The following is a 22,960-nucleotide window of genomic DNA, read 5'->3' as shown; positions in this document are numbered from 1 at the left end:
TGTTGGTGGGAATGTAAAGTAGTACAACCATTATGGAAGAAAGTATGGTGGTTCCTCAAAAAACTGAAAATAGAACTACCTTATGACCCAGCAATCCCTCTACTGGGTATATATCCCCAAAACTCAGAAACATTGATACGTAAAGACACATGCAGCCCCATGTTTATTGCAGCATTGTTCACAGTGGCCAGGACATGGAAACAACCAAAAAGCCCATCAATAGATGACTGGATAAAGAAGATGTGGCACATATACACTATGGAATACTACTCAGCCATAAGAAATGATGACATCGGAACATTTACAGCAAAATGGTGGGATCTTGATAACATGATACGAAGCGAAATAAGTAAATCAGAAAAAACCAGGAACTGTATTATTCCATACGTAGGTGGGACATAATACTGAAACTAAGAGACATTGACAAGAGTGTGGTGGTTACGGGGGGGGAGGGGGGAATGGGAGAGGGATAGGGGGTGGGGAGGGGCACAAAGAAAACAATATAGAAGGTGACAGAGGACAATCTGACTTTGGGTGGTGGGTATGCAACATAATTGAACAACAAGATAACCTGGACTTGTTATCTTTGAATATATGTATCCTGATTTATTGATGTCACCCTATTAAAAAAATAAAATTATAAAAAAAAAGAAAAAATACAAAAAAAAATCTTTTTTAAAACTTTTTTAGAGAGAGAGAAGAGAGAGAGAAAGAGAGAAGCATCAACTCCCATATGTGCCTTGACCAGGCAAGCCCAGAGTTTTGAACCAGCGACCTCAGCATTGCAGGTTGATGCATTATCCACTGTGCCACCACAGGTCAGGCCTTTTTCAGCCTTTTGTATAGTGCATTTTCACCAATGAAATAAAAGTTGGTTTTGCATTTCATTTGCATAATCAAACAACTTTTTTTGACTTGTCATTTGCTTTTCTTATGTTCCTTTAATAAAAAAAGTCATTTGTTTCTTTAAAAAAAAAAAAAAAAAGAAGAGTACAACATATAAAGGAAGGCCTATTAGATTATCATCAGATTTCTCAGCAGAAACTCTACAAGCTAGAAGAGAGTGGACCCCAATATTTAAAGCCCTGAAAGAGAGGAAATTTCAGCCAAGAATACTATACCCATCAAAGCTATCCTTCAAGTATGAAGGAGATATAAAAACATTCACAAATACAAAAAAGATGAGAGAATTTATCAACAGAAAGCCCCCACTCCAGGAAATACTAAGGGGGGTTTCCACCCAGATTCAAAGAACAAAAGCAAACAACACCACAAGTAACAGCTCCACCAAGAACACAATAAAACCAAACTTAAACTGTGACAACAAAGGAAAAAAAGGGGGAAGAGGATGGAGATTAACAGTAGCAAATGACGATGAAGTGCAGAAATACTTATAAGATAGGGTACTACAATGAATATGGTAGGTACCCTTTTCATTACTTAATGGTAACCACCCTTAAAGAAACCACCACAAAAACACTTGACTTTAAAAAGGTAGCAACAGAGGAAAGAAGTATGGAACACAAACAAACAAAAACAAATGATAGAAAAACAAAAGAGAAGAATCAAACTAGATACAAAACTAACAGAAAGCAATTTATAAAATGGCAGTAGGGAACCCACAAGTGTCAATAATTACACTAAATGTAAATTGATTAAACTTACCAATAAAAAGACACAGAGTAGCAGAATGGATTAAAAAAGAAAATCCAACTATATGCTGCCTACAAGAAACACATCTAAGCAACAAGGATAAAAACAAATTCAAAGTGAAAGGCTGGAAAACAATACTCCAAGCAAACAACACCCAAAAAAAAGCAGGTGTAGCAATACTCATATCTAATAATGCTGACTACAAGACAGGAAAAGTACTCAGAGACAAAAATGGTCATTTCATAATGATTAAGGGGAAGTTGAATCAAGAAGACATAACAATCCTTAATATATATGCACCAAACCAAGGAGCACCAAAATATATAAGACAGATACTTATTGACCTTAAAACAAAAACTAACAAAAATACAATCATACTTGGAGACCTCAATACACCGCTGACGGCTCTAGATCGGTCATCCAAACAGAGAATCAATAAAGATATAGTGGCCTTAAAAGAAATACTAGAACACCTGGATATGATAAACATCTACAGGACACTTCATCCCAAAGCGACAGAGTATACATTTTTCTCTAGTGTACATGGAACATTCTCAAGAATTGACCATATGTTGGGCCACAAAGACAATATCAGCAAATTTAGAAAAATTGAAATTGTACCAAGCATATTTTCTGATCATAAAGCTTTGAAACTAGAATTCAACTGCAAAAAAGAGGGGGAAAACCCCACAAAAATGTGGAAACTAAACAACATACTTCTAAAAAATGAATGGGCCAAAGAAGAAATAAGCACAGAGATCAAAAGATATATACAGACAAATGAAAATGAAAATACGACATATCAGAATCTCTGGGATGCAGCAAAAGTAGTAATAAGAGGAAAGTTCATATCACTTCAGGACTATATGAACAAACAAGAGAGATCTGAAGTAAACCACTTAACTTCACACCTTAAGGAACTAGAAAAAGAAGAACAAAGACAACCCAAAACCAGCCGAAGAAAGGAGATAATAAAAATCAGAGCAGAAATAAATGAAATAGAGAACAGAAAAACTATAGAAAAAATCAATAAAACAAGGAGCTGGTTCTTTGAAAAGATCAACAAAATTGACAAACCCTTGGCAAGACTCACCAAGGAAAAAAGACACAGGACTCAAATAAATAAAATCCAAAATGAAAGAGGAGAGATCACCACAGACATCATAGAAATACAAAGAATTATTGTAGAATACTATGAAAAATTATATGCCACCAAATACAACAATCTAGAAGAAATGGATAAATTCCTAGAACAATACAACCTTCCTAGACTGAGTCATGAAGAAGTAGAAAGCCTAAACAGACCAATCAGCAGGGAGGAAATAGAAAAAACTATTAAAAATCTCCCAAAAAATAAAAGTCCAGGCCCAGACGGTTATACTAGTGAATTCTATCAAACATTCAAAGAAGACTTGGTTCCTATTCTACTCAAAGTCTTCCAAAAAATTGAAGAAGAAGCAATACTTCCAAACACATTTTATGAGACCAACATAACGCTCATACCAAAACCTGGCAAGGATGGCACAAAAAAAGAAAACTACAGACCAATATCTCTAATGAATACAGATGCTAAAATACTAAACAAAATACTGGCAAACCAAATACAACAACATATTAAAAAAATAATACATCATGATCAAGTGGGATTCATTCCAGAATCTCAAGGATGGTTCAACATACGCAAAACGGTTAACGTAATACACCATATCAACAAAACAAAGAACAAAAACCACATGATCTTATCAATAGATGGCAGAAAAGGCATTTGATAAAATACAACACAATTTTATGTTTAAGACTCTCAACAAAATGGGTATAGAAGGAAAATATCTCAACATGATAAAGGCCATATATGATAAAGCATCAGCCAACATCCTATTAAATGGCATAAAACTGAGGACTTTCTACCTTAAATCAGGAACAAGACAGGGTTGTCCACTCTCTCCACTCTTATTCAACGTGGTGCTAGAAGTTCTGGTCAGAGCAATCAGACAAGACAAAGAAATAAAAGGCATCCATATCGGAAAAGACGAAGTAAAGCTATCACTTTTTGCTGATGATATGATCCTATACATCGAAAACCCAAAGGACTCCACAAAAAGATTATTAGAAACAATAAACCAATACAGTAAGGTCGCAGGATACAAAATTAACATACAAAAGTCCATAGCCTTTCTATATGCCAACAATGAAATATTAGAAAACAAACTCAAAAAAATAATCCCCTTCAAGATTGTAACAAAAAAAATAAAATACCTAGGAATAAACATAACAAAGAACGTAAAGGACCTATATAATGAAAATTACAAAGCATTGTTAAGGGAAATCAAAAAAGATACAATGAGATGGAAAAATATTCCTTGTTCTTGGATAGGAAGAATAAATATAATCAAAATGGCCAAATTACCCAAAGCAATATACAAATTTAATGCAATTCCCATCAAAATCCCTATGAGATTTTTTAAAGAAATGGAACAAAAAATCATCAGATTTATATGGAACTATAAAAAACCCCGAATAGCCAAAACAATCCTAAGGAAAAAGAATGAAGCTGGGGGCATTACAATACCTGACTTTAAACTATATTATAGGGCCACGATAATCAAAACAGCATGGTATTGGCAAAAAAATAGACACTCAGACCAATGGAACAGAATAGAAAGCCCAGAAATAAAACCACATATATATGGTCAAATAATCTTTGATAAAGGGGCCAACAACACACAATGGAGAAAAGAAAGCCTCTTCAACAAATGGTGTTGGGAAAACTGGAAAGCCACATGCAAAAGAATGAAACTCAACTACAGCCTGTCCCCGTGTACTAAAATTAATTCAAAATGGATCAAAGACCTAAATATAAGACCTGAAACAATAAAGTACATAGAAGAAGTCATAGGTACTAAAATCATGGACCTAGGTTTTAAAGAACATTTTATGAACTTGACTCCAATGGCAAGAGAAGTGAAGGCAAAGATAAATGAATGGGACTACATCAGAATTAAAAGTTTTTGCTCAGCAAGAGAAACTGATATCAAAATAAACAGACAGCCAACTATATGGGAACTGATATTTTCAAACGACAGCTCAGATAAGGGCCTAATATCCAAAATTTACAAAGAACTCATAAAACTCAACAACAAACAAACAAACAATCCAATAAAAAAATGGGAAGAGGACATGAACAGACATTTCTCCCAGGAAGAGATACAAATGGCCAACAGATATATGAAAAGATGCTCAGCTTCATTAGTTATTAGAGAAATGCAAATCAAAACTACAATGAGATACCACCTCACTCCTGTTAGATTAGCTATTATCAACAAGACGGGTAATAGCAAATGTTGGAGATGCTGTGGAGAAAAAGGAACCCTCATTCACTGTTGGTGGGACTGTAAAGTAGTACAACCATTATGGAGGAAAGTATGGTGGTTCCTCAAAAAACTGCAAATAGAACTACCTTATGACCCAGCAATCCCTCTACTGGGTATATACCCCAAAACCTCAGAAACATTGATACGTGAAGACACATGTAGCCCCATGTTCATTGCAGCACTGTTCACAGTGGCCAAGACATGGAAACAACCAAAAAGCCCTTCAATAGAAGACTGGAAAAAGAAGATGTGGCACATATACACTATGGAATACTACTCAGCCATAAGAAATGATGACATCAGATCATTTACAGCAAAATGGTGGGATCTTGATAACATTATAAGGAGTGAAATAAGTAAATCAGAAAAAAACAAGAACTACATGATTCCATACATTGGTGGAACATAAAAATGAGACTAAGAGACATGGACAAGAGTGTGGTGGTTACCAAGGGTGGGGGGGGGAGGGAGGACATGGGAGGGAGGGAGGGAGAGAGTTAGGGGGAGGGGGAGGGGCACAGAGAACTAGATAGAGGGTGACGGAGGACAATCTGACTTTGGGCGAGGGGTTTGCAACATAATTTGATGACAAAATAACCTAGACATGTTTTCTTTGAATATATGTACCCTGATTTATTAATGTCATCCCATTACCATTAATAAAAATTTATTAAAAAAAAAAAGGGGGTAGTCATATCCTGGAAATCCTACAGGTCTACCATATCATGCTTTTTACTTAAAAAAAAATTTCTTTTACATTTCTTTTGAAGGCTGATGAACAGGAGACACCAAATCTTTTTTGCCTGTAAACTACTACCTTCTTTATTAGATCCAGCTAATAACACTGTTTTGTCTTTTTCCAAATAGCTCCAGATATATGGAAAAGATTTATATAGGCAGATGGGGATCCTAAAACCCCCAGCGAGATCTTCTGAGCATGGCTTTTAAGATACCTAGAGGCAGAAAAAGCCCAATATAGATCAGGGGAACTACCAGCTTTTAGGATACACCCTTAAAGGCTCCAATGCCCCAAAGGGGTCTCATAGGATGCCATCTGGGTCCTGCTTCAATAGTGGAAAGGAAGGTCATTGAGCTAAAGCCTGCCAGGCTTACATGCCTCTACTGTGAGGAAACAGGGACACTGGAAGTTAGGCTTCCCCCTCACTCCTCTAAGGGAGGGTTCAGTCTCTTCCAGCCCTGCTTTAGCCACCTATGACCTAACCTTGCCCAGAAAGCTGGGGTTTGCCACTGAAGGCTGAAAGTGCCCAGGGCCATTGGCCCCATCTACAATACTGTGGACGAGCCCAGGGTATTTCTTCCAAGAAGCAGGTAAACTGATCTCATGTGCACAAGGGCCACTTAACTATGTTTTGCCTGAATAGTCAGGTTTTTTATTCTTCCCTCGAAGATCTCTGTTGTGGGTGTTGATAGTGCTATATTCTGCTGCTTTGCTTAATATATAGTGTTTCCTTTATCCCTCCTATCTCAATGCCCCACTCATATTTCAGGCTGAGACCTACTCCTAATTTAGAGCTCTCTTTCCCCCTTTTGCCAACTTCTATTATGAATCTACCTTTGCCACCCAGCTTAGTGTAGCCCAAGGTTCTCTTTACCATGCCACAGTCGCAGAGCTCCAGAAAAAAGCTACCTGGTCTTATCTCTCCAGGCAGAGGAGAACAGAAACTCCATATCCACGCATGCTGCAGATGGCTTCTCCAGTCTACCTGAATCATTACCAGCTAGAAGCAGCGGTCACTGGGACTTGGACATGAGCTGTAAAGTATAGAATGGTGACAACAATTACAGTGCCATGTGGACTTTTCCTGGATGTGGACTTTTCCTGGACTCCTGCTCCCTGTGACAGATCCTACAGACTGAACTGTGGTTGGGTTGCATTTTTCAGGGATTTGACATGGCGATGGGTCCAACTTGGACTTGGTGAACATGTTAAGAACACTACTCTTTTATGGATTCTTTCTGTATTGGCCAAGAGTTTGCTTAAAGGCTTTTAATCACTGTAAAAAAATAGAAGAATGGATAAAGAAGATGGGGCACATATATACCATGGTATACTAGTCCGCTAGAATAAATGATGACATAGGATCACTTAGAGCAGATTGGTCAAATCTTAATAACTTTATGCGGAATGAAATAATGAATCAGAAAAAAACAAGAACTGCAGGAGTCCATACACTGATGGGACATAAAAGTGAGAATAAGAGACATGGACAGGAGTGTGGTGGTTACAGGGGGTGGGGGGATGGAAGGAGGGAGGGGGGAAGGGGACGGGGTACAAAGAAAACTGGATAGAGATTGACAAAGGATGATCTCTCTTTGGGTGATGGGTATGCAAAAGAACTAAATGACAAGATAACCTGGAAATGTTTTCCTTGAATATATGTACCCTGATTTATTGATATCACCCTATTTAAATAAAAATTTATTTATAAAAAAGAAAAAGAAAACCACCACTCCAGGAATTACTAAAGGGGGTTTTCCAAGCAGATACAAAGAACAAAACAAAACAAAACCACAACTAAAATCTCCACCAAGAACACAATAGAACCAAATTTAAACTGTGACAATAAAAACAAACAAAATAAAAGGGATAGGACAGAAATTAACAGTAGCAAAGGACAATGGAGTACAGAGGTATTCACAAGATAGTGCCTTACAATGAAAACGGTAAAAACCCTTTTCATTACTTAATGGTAACCGCCCTTGAAAAAACCACCACAGAAGCACATGATTTAAAAAAGATAGCAACAGAGGAAAGAAGTATGGAATACAAACAAACAAAAACAAAGGATAAAAAAACAGAAGAATCAAACAAGGCACAAAACTGACAGAAAGCAATGCATAAAATGGCAATAGGTAATCCACAAATGTCAATAGTTACACTAAATGTAAATGTATTAAACTCACCAATAAAAAGACACAGAGTAGCAGAATGGATTAAAAAAAATCCAAGTGTATGCTGCCTACAAGAAACTGATCTAAGCAACAAGGATAAAAAGAAATTCAAAGTAAAAGGCTGGAAAACAATACTCCAAGCAAATAACATCCATAAAAAAGCAGGCATAGCAATACTCATATCTGATAATGCTGACTACAAGACAGCAAAAGTACTCAGAGACAAAAATGGTCATTTCATAATGATTAAGGGGACACTGAATCAAGAAGACTTAACAGTTCTTAATATATATGGACCAAACCAAGGAGCACCAAAATATATAAGACAGCTACTTATTGACCTTAAAACAAAAACTGACAAAAATACAATCATACTTGGATACTTCAATACACCACTGGCAGCTCTAGATCAGTCATCCAAACAGAGAATCAATAAAGATATATTGGCCTTAAAAAAAATCTAGAGCACCCGGATATGATAGACATCTACAGGACATTTCATCCCAAAGTGACAGAGTAAACATTTTTCTCCAGTGTACAAGGATCATTCTCGAGAATTGACCATACGTTGGGCCACAAAAATAACATTAGCAAATTTAGAAAAATCAAAGTTGTACCAAGTATATTTTCTGATTATAAAGCCTTGAGACCAGAATTCAACTGCAAAAAGAGGAGAAAAAAAAACCCCACAAAAATGCGGAAACTAAACAACATACTTTAAAAAAATGAATGAATCAAAGAAGAAATAAGTGCAGAGATCAAAAGATATATAGACAAATGAAAATGACAATACAACATATCAGAATGTATGGGATACAGCAAAAGCAGTGATAAGAGGGAAGTTCATTTTACATCTGGCCTATACAACAAACAAGAGAGAGCCCAAGTGAACTACTTAACTTCACACCTTAAGGAACTAAAAAAAGAAGAACAAAGTCAAGGCAAAACCAGCTGAAGAAAGGAGATAATAAAAATTAGAGCAGAAATAAATAAAATAGAAAACAGAAAAACTATAGAAAAAAATAATAGAACAAGGAGCTGGTTCTTTGAAAAGATCAATAAAATTGACAAATCCTTGGCAAGACTTACCAAGGAAAAATAGAAAGGGCTCATATAAACAAAATCCAAAATGAAAGAAAAGAAATCACCATGGATATCATAGATATACAAAGAATTATTGTAGAATACTATGAAAAACTTTATGCCACTAAATTCAACAATCTAGAAGAAATGGATAAATTCCTAGAACAATACAACCTTCCTAGACTGAGTCAAGAAGAAGCAGGAAGCCTAAACAGACCAATTAATTGGAAAACCTCCCCAAAAATAAAAGTCCAGGACCAGACGTTTATATTAGTGAATTGTATCATACATTCAAAGAAGATTTGGTTCCTATTCTACTCAAAGTCATCCAAAAAATTGAAGAAGAAGCAATACTTCCAAACACATTTTATGAGGCCAACATAACCCTTATACCTAAACCTGGCAAGGACAGCACAAAAAAAGAAAACTACAGACCAATATCTCTAATGAATACAGATGCTAAAATACTAAACAAAATACTAGCAAATCAAATACAACAACATATTAAAAAATAATACATCATGATCAAGTGGGATTCATCCCAGAATCTCAAGGATGGTTCAACATATGTAAAATGGTAAAGCAATACACCATATCAACAAAACAAAGAACAAAAACCACATGATCTTATCAATAGATGGCAGAAAAGGCATTTGATAAAATACAACACAATTTTATGTTTAAGACTCTCAACAAAATGGGTATAGAAGGAAAATATCTCAACATGATAAAGACCATATGTGATAAACCATCAGCCAACATCATATTAAATGTCACAAAACTGAAGGCTTTCCCCCTTAAATCAGGAACAAGACAGGGTTGTCCACTCTCTCCACTCTTATTTAATGTGGTGCTAGAGGTTCTAGCCTGAGCAATCAGACAAGACAAAGAAATTAAAGGCATCCATATCAGAACAGAAGAAGTAAAGGTATCACTTTTTGCAGATGACATGATCCTATACATTGAAAACCCCAAAGAATCCACACAAAAAAAAACTACTAGAAACAATAAGCCAATACAGTAAGGTCACAAGATACAAAATTCACATACAGAAGTCTATAGCCTTTCTATATGCCAACAATGAAACATTTGAGAATGAACTCAGAAAAATAATCCACTTCACGATTGCAACAACAAAAAATATCTAGGAATAAACATAACAAAGAATTTAAAGGACCTATATAATGAAACTACAAAACATTGTTAAGGGAAATCAAAAAAGATAGAATGAGATGGAAGAATATTCCTTGTTCTTGGATAGGAAGAATAAATATAATCAAGATGGCCATATTACCCAAAGCAATATACAAATTTAATGCAATTCCCATCAAAATTCCAATGACATTTTTTAAAAAAATGGAACAAAAAATCATCAGATTTATATGGAACTATAAAAAACCCCGAATAGCCAAAGCAATCCTAAAGAAAAAGAATGAAGCTGTGGGCATTACAATACCTGACTTCAAACTATATTATAGAGCCATGGCAATCAAAATAGCATGGTATTGGAAGAAAAATATACATTCAGACCTATGGAACAGAACAGAAAGTCCAGAAATAAAGCCACATATATACGGTCAAATAATTTTTGATAAACGGGCCAACAACACACAATAGAGAAAAGAAAGCCTCTTCAACAAATGGTGCTGGGGAAACTGGAAAGCTACATGCAAAAGAATGAAAGTTGACTATAGTTTGTCCCCTTGCAGTAAAATTAATTCAAAATGGATCAAAGACCTAAATATAAGATCTGAAACAATAAAGTACATAGAAGAATACATAGGTTCTAAACTCATGGACCTTGGTTTTAAAGAGCATTTTATGAATTTGACTCCAATGGCATGAGAAGTGAAGGCAAAAATTAATGAATGGGACTACATCAGACTAAGAAGTTTTTGCTCAGCAAGAGAAACTGAAAACAAAATAAAGACAGCCAACTAAATGGGAAATGATATTTTCAAACAACAGCTCAGATAAGGGCCTAATATCCAAAATATACAAAGAACTCATAAAACTCAACAACAAACAAACAATCCAATAAAAAAATGGGAAGAAGACATGAACAGACACTTCTCCCAGGAAGAAATACAAATGGCCAACAGATATATGAAAAGATGCTCAGCTTCATTAGTTATTAGAGAAATGCAAATCAAAACTACAATGAGATACCACCTCACACCTGTTAGATGAGCTATTATTAACAAGACAGGTAATAGCAAATATTGGAGAGGCTGAGGAGAAAAAGGAACCCTCATTCACTGTTGGTGGGACTGTAAAGTAGTACAACCATTATGGAAGAAAGTATGGTGGTTCCTCAAAAAACTGAAAATAGAACTACCTTATGACCCAGCAATCCCTCTACTGGATATATACCCCATAAACTCAGAAACATTGATACGTAAAGACACATGCAGCCCCATGTTCATTGCAGCATTGTTCACAGTGGCCAAGACATGGGAACAACCAAAAAGCCCTTCAATAGAAGACTGGATAAAGAAGATGTGGCACATATACACTATGGAATACTACTCAGCCATAAGAAATGATGACATCGGATCTTTTACAACAAAATGGTGGGATCTTGATAACATTATACGGAGTGAAATAAGTAAATCAGAAAAAAACAAGAACTGCATTATTCCATATGTAGGTGGGACATAAAAACAAAACTAAGAGACATGGACAAGAGTGTCGTGGTTACAGTGGGGGCGGGGGGTGAGGAGGGTGAGGGAAAGTGGGCGGGTTATGGGGAGGGGCACAAAGAAAACTAGATAGAAGGTGACAGAGGACAATCTGACTTTGGGTGATGGGTATGCAACATAATTGATTGACAAGATAATGTGGACATGTTTTCTTTGAACATGTGTACCCTGATTTATTGATGTCACCCTATTAAAATTAATAAAAATAATAATAATTAAAAAGGAAGATAGGAAATAAAAGATAATCGCAGATCAATTTCTTCCAAGTGTGAGTATACCTATCACATCACAGTCTCCCTAGCAATGGATCATTTTTATTTTTACATGTGTATATTGAAGATGGTCATATTAGTTTAGGCTTTATCACTGTTGTTTTCATTTTTATATCAGGAGTTGGCATTTTCTCATATGCATTTTTATTTCTTTATGTGTCTTCCTTTGTGAATTGGTCACTTCTTCCTTTGCCCATTGTTCTATTGTTTTCCCTTACAATCTTTATGATCATATAGACTTTTCTGTGATGCAATGTCTGTTTAACTCTAGTTCATCAGAAGTGCATTTGGGGCCATTGTGTGAGATGAGAATTTATATTGATTCTTCCTCTTTATTTATTACCATTATTTATTTACCATTCTATTTTATATGTTTGTTTAATTATGTGCAGCCTGTTCTGACAGGACGGATTTTAGTTATTATTGTTTATTTATTCTTTCTCTTTATAATACATATTGAATTTATGTGCATGTCATATGCCCTGTGGTTAGGCCAAGGATTCTGTTCTAGGGAACTGTTAGAATTTGACATGTTCTTTCCAGAATTTACATTTAGATACATATTGAGACTATTTTGCCAAGACATCCAACCCCATTGGATTTAGTTTAAAATTGCAATTGATTCTGAAAGCAGTCACATCTTCACAGGGTTTAGTTTCCTCGACATGGTTTCCTGTCCCACTTTAGTTTCACTTTGTGTCCTCCCCTTTCCTTAGAGAATGCACATTCAAACATAACATAATAAGACTTTTATCTACTGTAGATAATAAATTCTGGATCAGTTCCACTTAACTAAACAATTAGCTAATGAAAGTGTTGTCCAAGAGGTGTGGGCTATAACTAGAGGGCAGAGCTCTCTAAGCCATTTGTTTTATCTGATTAATAACCAATTAGGTTATGAGAGTCATGTGTTCTTTTTCAAGTTCCTCAGTTCCATCTTCAGGGTCAAATTCCAAATGTTTGGAGTAAGGACAGTTGGAAGTCCCCAGAATAAGACCGAAGCAGGGGAGGTGCCTTGGGTGCAGCACTTAAGGAGGCCTGGCTCTCACACACCCTGCACATCTCACTCTCTTCATCCTGGTCCTGGCCCTGCCCCAGAGGACTGGCTGCCCTATGACAGGTAATGCTGGGCAAGCAAATGGGAGAGCAGGCCACCCCTATAACTCTGTCTCGGAGCCTGAGGAGTGGGAGTCTCCAGATGTGAGGAGCTCTTGGTCCTGCCTGACAGTTGGGCCCCACATTTGCTTATTCAGGTCACTTTTGACATTTTGATAGTGAGATTTGCAAACTAGAACAGTAGAAGAGCCTGACATTCATCCCAATGCTCATACAGGCTCCTTAAAGCCAACTGATTTCAATTTGAGAAACACATTGAACTACTTGAATGGACAATGGAGTTATGACCATTGCACTCTTGCCTTTGCCACCTTTAACTGTACTCTGGAACAACACTGATTCAGAAGTACTAGCAAAGCTTGGAGTACAAGAACCAGTTAAAAATCCAAGAAGAGCTGGAGATATGCAGAGGACAGAGATGTAATAAAGTGCATTATAAAACCTACATATGGGCCCTGGCTGGTAGCTCAGTGGATAGAACTTTGGCCTGGCACATGGACATTCTGTGTTCAATTCCTTGTCAGGGCACACAGGAGAAATGACTTTCTGCTTCTCGCCCTTCCCTCTCCCCTTTCTCTCTCTTCTCCTCTGACAGCCAGTGGCTCAATTCAATACAGCATGGACACAAGCACTGAGAATAGATCTATTGGAGCACATCAGCCTCAGGTGCTAAAAATAGCTTGGTACTCGAGCATTGTCCCTAGATGGGGTTGCCAGGTGGATATCAGTTGGGGTGTATGAAGGAGTTTGCCTCACTATCTCCCCTCCTTTCACCTAAAACAAAACAAAACAAAACAAAACCTTACATATGTCAGGGTAGATAGATGTGAGGTAGATTCCATAGCCTTTGTGTGCTATTCAAATATATACAGAAAAAAGCTTTTGGTTTTATGCTCTTTATATTGATTGGCTGTTTCAATATCTTTATGTATATTTATCTCATAAGTTCTATGCCTTTTGAAATAAATACTAATCAGTAAATCATCAAAAGATGAAGAGAAGTTTTGGGTGAGGAAAAATTTATTTAACTGTCTTAATTGTAATAGAGGGTGCATTCTCATTGGTTAGAAATAGCTCTAAATACATATCTAAGATTTAAAAATTTGGAATGAGAGATGAAAAAAAAAAAAGAAAAGACAGGTAGTGAAATGGGTGAAGGGGGTCAAAAGGTACAGACTTCCAGTTATAAAAAAAGTCATGGGATATTACATGGGATATACATAGTATAGCATGATGACTATAGCTAGTTACTAACTCTGTTTTCTATATTTGGAAGTTGCTAAGAGAGTAAATCTTAAAAGGTCCCATCACAAGAAAAATATTCTGTAACCACGTACATATTGGGGTGATTATTTTGTAACTTGTACAAATATTAAATCATGTTATAGACTTGAAATCAATATATTTTGTATGTCAATTATACCTCAATTAAAAAAAAAAGACGTGGAGTGCTGCAGACCAGTGTGGCTCCAAATAATGGCGCGGAATTAAGGAAACACACTTTGTCAAAACAAAACCAATGGGACCAGGAGGACTCTTCAAACTGCCTGGCAGTATCTGAGTGCCTCATAGCCCCAGTTCCCTTTATTATATAGACATATGCAAATCAAGGACCCTGATACAAAGTTGCACATCAAAGGCTAAGACAAGAACTCTCCCAAGGCAAAAACAGGATACATTAGTGAAATCTACAAACATCTGAAACAAACAAAAAGTCAGAGGAAGGGCATGTATATTGCTTCTAGCAACCCAAGGAAGCAAGTGGAGTGGGTGCAAATTCTCAGCATCAAAGCCAAATATGGAGATGGAGGGGGAGAACTTAGCCTTTTGCTAAGCCTCGAATCTATAATGGATTTTTTCCATTAATGGTCCACAACATATCCCCCTTTTTTTAAATTTGTGTGCTGAGATTTGCACTCATCTGATTTTCTAATTTGGAGACAGATGGAAAAAATACAGAACAAACACAAAATTAGTATAGCCAATGCTAACAGATACCCAAAAACAGGTATGCTAATACATCACAGTGATTAAAGCCTTTAAGCAAACTCTTTAAGCTAATACAATAAGAATCTATAAAAGAGTAATGTCCTTAAAATGTTCACCAAGTCCAAGTTGGCACTAACACCATTCCAAATCTCTGCAAATGCAACCCAACCCTAGTTCAGTCCATCAAAAACTGTCACAGGAGCAGGAGTCCAGGAAAAGTCCACATTCAGGAAAAGTCTACATGGCACTGGAATTGCTGTCACACTTCCACACTCTGCAGCTAGCATCAAAGTCCCAATGACCACTGCTCCCAGCTGGCAATGACCCAGGTAGACTGGAAAAGCCATCTGCATCATGCATGAAGACGGAGCTTCCATTTTCTTTAAACTGGAAAGATGAACCCAGGGGTCCTATACTGGAGCTTTACAGCCATTGGGCGGTGAGGAGAACCTTGGGATACACTAAGCTGGGTGGCAGAGGTAAATTTGTAAGTTGGCAAAAAAGGAAAAAAGGAGCTCTGAATTAGGAGTAGGTCCTAGCCTAAAATATGAGTGGGGCATTAAGGCAGGAGGAATAAAGGAAAGACTATATATTAAACAAAGCAGCAGAAAACAAGACTATCAATATCCACAACAGAGATCTTCAAGGGAAGAATAAAAAACCTGAATATTCAGGCAAGACATAGTTAGTGGCCCTTGTATAAATGAGACCAGTCTACCGGCTACTTGGAAGAAATACCCCAGGCTCGTCCACAGTGTCGTAGATGGCGTCGATGGCCCTGGGCACCTTTTAGCCTTCAGTGGCAAATCCCAGTATTCTGGGCAAGGTTAGGTCACAGGTGGCTGGAGCAGGGCTGGAAGAGACTGAACCCTCCCTTAGAGGAGCAAAGGGGAAGCCTACCTTCCCGTGTGTCCCTTCTTCCTCACAGCAAAGGCATGTAAGCCTGGCAGGCTTTGGCTCAAATGACCATCCTTTCCACTATTGAAGCAGGGCCCTGATGAAGTTCCAGTTGGAGCATTGGAGCCTCTGAGGGCATATGCCAGGAGCTAGTATTTTACCTGATCTCCTTTGGGCTTTTTTGGCCTCTTGGAACCTTAAAAGCCATGCTCAGAAGATGTTGCTGAGGGGCTTGAGAGTCCCTATCTGCCTATATATCTGGAGCTATTCAGAAAAGGACAAAACAGTGTTATTAGCTGGAGTCAAATAAAAATAAAAAAGGGGTAGTAGTTTGCAGGACAAAAAATTTGGCATCTCCTGTACATCAGCATTCAAAAGAAACTGTTTGAAGTAAAAAGCATGACACGGTAGACCTGCAGGGGCTCCAGGACATGACCCTCCCCTTTTCTTTTTTCTTTTTATATTATTTACAATTGATCTTCAAGCAAATGTTAAGCACACTTTACAATATTTTGACTTCAAAGATTGCAAGAAATTCTTGACTTTGTTAACTTTTAACAAAAATAGAGTAAATGCACCTTCAAGCAACATTCCCACACTTATCAAAACACCCCCTTAATATTAATTAACAGGCACCTTAAAGAGTACATATCAAAACTGAAAAAATTGCAGTGTGATCTTCATTATTCTCCTATAGTAAAAAAATCTTTACATCTTTATTATGTAAATCTATGCTGCCCCAAGCCTTCCACTTGTGGCCTGGAGCAGCCTGGCCAAACCAGCAAGTCTTTTGGATCCAAACTGAGCACGCTTTACTTATTCCAAACAAAATTATATTTATGTAGGGAAATAAAATTATTTTTATTTTGTTTTCAATACTAGAGCCGGCATTTCCAAAATTATTATTATTATTACTTTTCATGTAAGGACTTAATTCAGGCCTTATAAACAAAGACGCTTAGGCATTAAACAAAGATTTCACATACAATCACACAAAACAAGAGTGAAATCTGGGGTTTTAGAGATTAATCTATGGCCTACTTGATCTTAAGTAGGGCTACCTTAATAGGAACGTAATAAGGATATATACTAAACAGAGATCTCTCTCAAAAAATCTCAAGACGGTCGTATGAGATTTCTGTTCAGCAACACCCAAATCAGGCCCTCCTTTTGCCCTCTTTTCAAGTAATGGAGCAGAAAGGAAATAAAATGATCTAAAACATTAAAAAAATTAGATAATAATAATTGAGAAAGGGAAGAGAGCATAGTAAAATAAGCCTCATACAATTGCTCTTGTGAAGTGAGTCTCTCATCTAGAATCATGGTGTCTCACCAGTCATTCGGATCCACCGAGGAGCTTCAGCAGACCTAGGAAAAACACACACATATCCTCGGCCCCATAAGAGAACAGGGTCTGGCCCTTGCCAGATTCCTGTGAGTGGGTCCCTCCATTGCACTTCAGGGAAGGCTTTCCTTGCAGGATTCCAGAGTCTCTCTGCTGCTGAATGACCCTGTACATCAGTATTCAAAAAATTTAGAGTAAAAAGAGCATAACAAAGAAGATTTGAAGGAGTTTCCTAATACTTAAGTTGCTATTTGGCTTCTAACTCTGAACACACCTCACAATGCACTAACCAAATCAGTAAGTCTTAAGGATCTACATTCTATTCTACTTAAATTTAAATGAGCGCTCCTTACAAGTTCTGAAAACATTTTATTTTTTCTAAGTATTAGAGCCAATATTTCCAACCTTTGCATGCAAAAACAAACTTAATTCAGGCCTTAAAAACAGACACATTTTGACAACATTAAACAAAGTCTAAACAGAAACAAGAATTAGATGAACCAGACAAACCAGAGAGAAACCCGAGATTTCAGAGCACATCCAGATTAGAAAGATGCCTGCCTGATATTTGTCAGGGCATTTTCTGACAGAGAGACTGAAGGATGTGACTAAACAAAATCTCCCTGAGAAAATTTGCTCTCAGCAGCTGCTGGGATATTTTCCATAGTCAGATCCAACACAGGTCTCCTGCCTCAACCTCCAGGCAAAGAACAAGAAAGAAACAAAATGATAGTTCAGAAGATTATAGTTAAAACATTAAAGAAAATCAGATCATGACAGGAAAAGCTGTAACTTTCCTAATACCTGAATCTTGTATCCATTCTCAAATTCTATTGTTGCTATAACCGGTGGCTCAGGTTGACTATGCTGAGATTTTTCTCCTACCTCAACAGCCCCTTCATGAAAGTCCAACTTCCACAGCAAATAATCACCATTGGAGAGACAAGCACAAGCAATCACCTTCCAGTCATTTGGGGGAAGATCCTTTGTACTAATAATATCTGATAAACCAAGTAAAAAGGGGGCAGTAGGCCCATACTGAACACAAGCAAGTTTAAGTTCTTTCAGAGTTCTAAAAGGTACAGGTTTATGTTCTCGCACTAGTCTCTCTGTATCATCCTGTATTTCTACAACAGGAAAATGGGTAAAACCATCATTTATTGTTTCCCCTACATTTTGAGCCTGGTCTATAGATTGTTGGAGGGGGGATTTCCCAGATTTTGAGCTATAGACTATGGAATCAGTTCAATAAGGGAACGGAGGAGCAGAGGGTTGAATGTAGGAAAAAGCTGAAGGCAGTGGAGGCCCTGTGGCTAAGGCAGCCATAGCCACTGATTTTTCATCCCCCCTGTCATTCTCAGACTCCAAGTTATCCTTGTTTACACATCCCTCTGTTTCCAGCTCACCCTGATACTCTTCAGATAACAATTTGTCTTCATATGGAAACATTCCTACATAAGTGTCCCTTATTTTTTACCTATCTGTCCCATATTCTTTTACTCCCAACTACACTTTCCCAAAAAACTTTCTTTACTCACTGTGCGCACTTCACTTTGGGGAGGTCCATCACCTTCCTTCAGTTTTAGTTTCCTCATACTCATACTCAACTCGTCTGTTTGGGTGCCACTTGCCGCGAACCAGTGCAGCTCCTAATAACGGTGCAGAATTGAGGAAACACACTTTGTCAGAACAAAACCGATGGGACCAGGAGTACTCTTCAAACTGCCTGGCAGTATCTGAGTGCCTCATAGCCCCAGTTCCCTTTATTATATAGACATATGCAAATCAAGGACCCTGATACAAAGTTGCACATCAAAGGCTAAGACAGGAACTCTCCCAAGGCAAAAACAGGATACATTAGTGAAATCTACAAACATCTGAAACAAACAAAGAGTCAGAGGAAGGGCATGTATTTGGTTCCTGCAACCCAAGGAAGGAAGTGGAGTGGGTGCAAATTCTCAGCATCAAAGCCAAATATGGAGATGGAGGGGGGAGAACTTAGCCCCCTGCCAAGCCTCGAATCTCTAATGGCTTTTTGCCCTTAACAGTCCACAACAGTGGAGCTAATGAGATGGAAGGGGACATCATAGACCAGAAGGGTGACAGAAGGAGCAAGAGGCACATAAAGTAGGAGCAGAGCCATGAGTGGGACAGAGATGCCAGGCACAGAGAGGGCTGAGTCACTTATTGTAGGACAAGTGGCCCACCACCATCCCACACTTATTTCTCATAGTAATTCTCAAAATGATCACATAGTGTAATACTTTATGTTTCTAATAATGATCCTATGAAATTAAAAAGTTGAGACACACATATCGCTCCTCTTTTGAAGAAACTATAGTACTCTTTCATTATAATGCCATTTGTCTCTGAAATAATATGCTATACAGGTAAATAAGTATGCCAACCCATACAGGAGACAGTATCCTATACTTTCCCAAATGCTGAGTGCTTTTGCCACATGACAATAACAGCTGCATTCTCTGATAGTCAGTATTAACTCACACCTGCAAGTGCTCTCAGCCTAGAGTTATCCACTGCCCCATTCTGAGCTAATATCCAGCACTCGCTCCACTGTGGCCTTGTCTTCTGCCATTTAGTCCTAGAAAACTATTTTGACCTAGCATGGTAGACCAAGTACATAAAGTGCTACTGGTAGACCTCCTACCAAATGTATACACCCCCCCACACACACACACTTACACACACATATTTATAGATATACACATAACTGTATATTCAAGCTTTTTGGCACCTTAAGTTGGCTTCAAGGAAAATATGTGAGGAGGAAGTTCAGTTCAGTTCAGCAAGCAACTTGCTATTTTGAGGGGCATCATAAGTATTAACGGAGCCTTGGAAGTCTGACCAACAACTGCCTGCGCAGCACCTTAAAGACACACACCCATACACCAGGCATGACTGAGGGAACCAGAGGGAGCTAAGAGGCCCTCTTCCCAGAAACCTTGTTATGTGTGAAGAGCTGATCCAGGTAGCTCTCCCTGCTCCAAAAGCCATGTGTTCTCTTCCTTGTGTTTTGTGTACTGAGAAAGAGCCTGAGCCTGAAATCTGGGAAACCAACAATAAACAGTATTTTTTGAATAATTCTCATCAAAAATGTTAAAACAGTGTAGACATTTAAATACTTAAACTTCAGTATCTAGAGCTCTCACTAATCAGTCTAGAATTTTCATTTTCTAACTATTGCTCATGAAAGAGATGACATTTTATCATTGGCATTACCTTCATGCAAGACCTGTTACTATTATTTTAACAGGGGTTGTTTTTGTTTGATCGGGATATACTTGACACATAACATTGTGAAATTTTAAGTTTTACATGATGATTTGACACATTTATGTATTGCAATATAATTACCACCATACTGTTAGCTAACACCTCTATCTCATCACATAATTACCACTTATTTTTTGTGATGAGAACACTTAAGATCTAGTCTCTAAGCCAGTGTTTCCCAACCTTTTTTGTGCCATGCCCCACTTTAACCTTTTTAAAATTTTTATGTCCTCCCCATGTAACATACATAATTTTTAACATTAAAAAATTGATTTGTTCACTTAATAAACATAAATGATAGGTTCTAGGAAGAAATCACTATGAAATTGTTAACAAAACACAGTAAGTAAAATTTCAAAACATATAATGAAAAACAGAAATTTAAATTCCAAATAATTTTAATACAGATTTTTCTATATTAATTTATTATTTTAATTTAGTGTTATCCTTGTGCTTGATGCTTGTTGCACAGAGATTTTATATTAGTTTCCAATTTGGTTAGCTTTAGTCTCAAGTTTCCACGTTGTGTTATATCCAGCCGATTTCTTTTTTTTACCAGTAAATCATTTACAGCACTAAATCCACATTCAGCTAAAAATGAAGATGGAAACGGTAGCAATAGTTTTCTTGCACATTTGATTGAATTTGGGTATTTGATTTCTGTTTCCTTACAAAGCCATGCCATTGCTCCTTTGATATTAAATAAAGCTTTAACTGACTCATCATTTTGCAATTCTGCGAGTTCTTCTTGATACTGCATATTTGATATATCAGACAAATCCACTAACATTGGCTGCATCATCCATGTTGGGAAATCAATTTGTTTTAAATCAGAAAATCTTTCTTTTAAATCAGCCGATAGAATATTCAAATGATTGACAATAACAAGTAAAGCTGTATCAGTTACTTCACATTTTTGGAGCCAATGAAACTGTTTAAAGTTTTTGTTGTTAATATGTTTCTGACATAACTCAATATTGGTAATGAAACCAAATATCTTTGCTTTTGCATCGACAAGAGTTTTACTTGTTCCTTGAAGTTGCTTATTTAATATATTTAGTTTTTCAAAGATATCAGCTAAATAACTCACAAATGCTTTACCATCTATTGTTAACAGATACTTCATTTCAGATTTGTCGCTTAAAAAATCACTAAGAGTATCAAACAGTTCCATTAATCTTTTCAAACAGTTTCCTTTAGATAGCCATCTTACTTCAGTATGAAGTAAAAATCTCACATGGTCTTCATTTGTTCTTCACAAAATAGCTTCAAAAGATGCTCACATTTGGCACTAATTTTAATAGCATTAGCACACTTTATGACTGTATGTAATACTTCATTCAGAACAGGCGAGATGTTTTTAGCTACCAAATTTTCCCTATGAATAACACAATGCACAAGAATCATTTCTGGATTCGCATCTTTCATCAATTTTAAGCAGCCATTTTTCTTGCCCATCATATTGGGAGCACCATCTGCAGCACAAGATGTTATATTTTTCATTGGTATATCATTGACATCTTAGTAGTTTTTTGCTTATTATATATATCTTTGGAGGTAGTGGTGCTTTCTAATCTTTTACAGAACAACATTTCTTCAGCAAAATGTCCTTTATCAATATATCTTACGTAAGTTATCAATATTGCCTCACTGTCTCTCAAAGTTGATTCATCCATTTGCAAGGAGAATTTTCTTGTTTTCAGCTTTTCAATAAGTTGTTTTCAATATCCTCACTCATTTCGTCTATTCTTTTGCTAACAGTATTGTCACTGAGTGGCATAGCTTTTACATCTTTGTCATCTTTATTAAGAACAGTTTTAAGAAATGCTGATATTGATGGTTTTATTAAATTCTCTCCTATAGTGTGATTTTCTCCAGTTTTATCGATGAATAAAGAAATTTGATAACTAGCCTCAAGAACAAGATTATTATTGATAGTTGAAGTATGAGCAGTAAATAGAGACTTTAATGTTCTTTTTTCAAAATTTTTCTTTAAAGTTTTAAAGTAACTCAAATCTGAATTAATATGAGCACTATGTTTTGCCTTCAAATGCACCTCAAGACGACCTCATTTCATTGATTTGTTGGTCAAGCATTGCTGGCATAAAAGACAAAAAGGAATCTGCTCATCGTGAACAGCGGGTATGAACCCAAATTTTAAATATTCCTCCGAATATTGACGAGTTTTTTTCTTGCTTGCACCACTCATTTTACTATGGGCTATAAGAAATAAAAATAAGATCAATTAAAAGCTAATATTAAAATATGTGTTAAAATATATTCAATGTGACATAGAGTAAACGTATACTAAAAATTCATATTTAT

Source organism: Saccopteryx bilineata, chromosome 1 (genome assembly GCF_036850765.1).
Source record: "Saccopteryx bilineata isolate mSacBil1 chromosome 1, mSacBil1_pri_phased_curated, whole genome shotgun sequence".
NCBI classification, from domain to species: Eukaryota; Metazoa; Chordata; class Mammalia; order Chiroptera; family Emballonuridae; genus Saccopteryx; species Saccopteryx bilineata.
Note: the sequence above shows the minus strand (reverse complement) of the source record.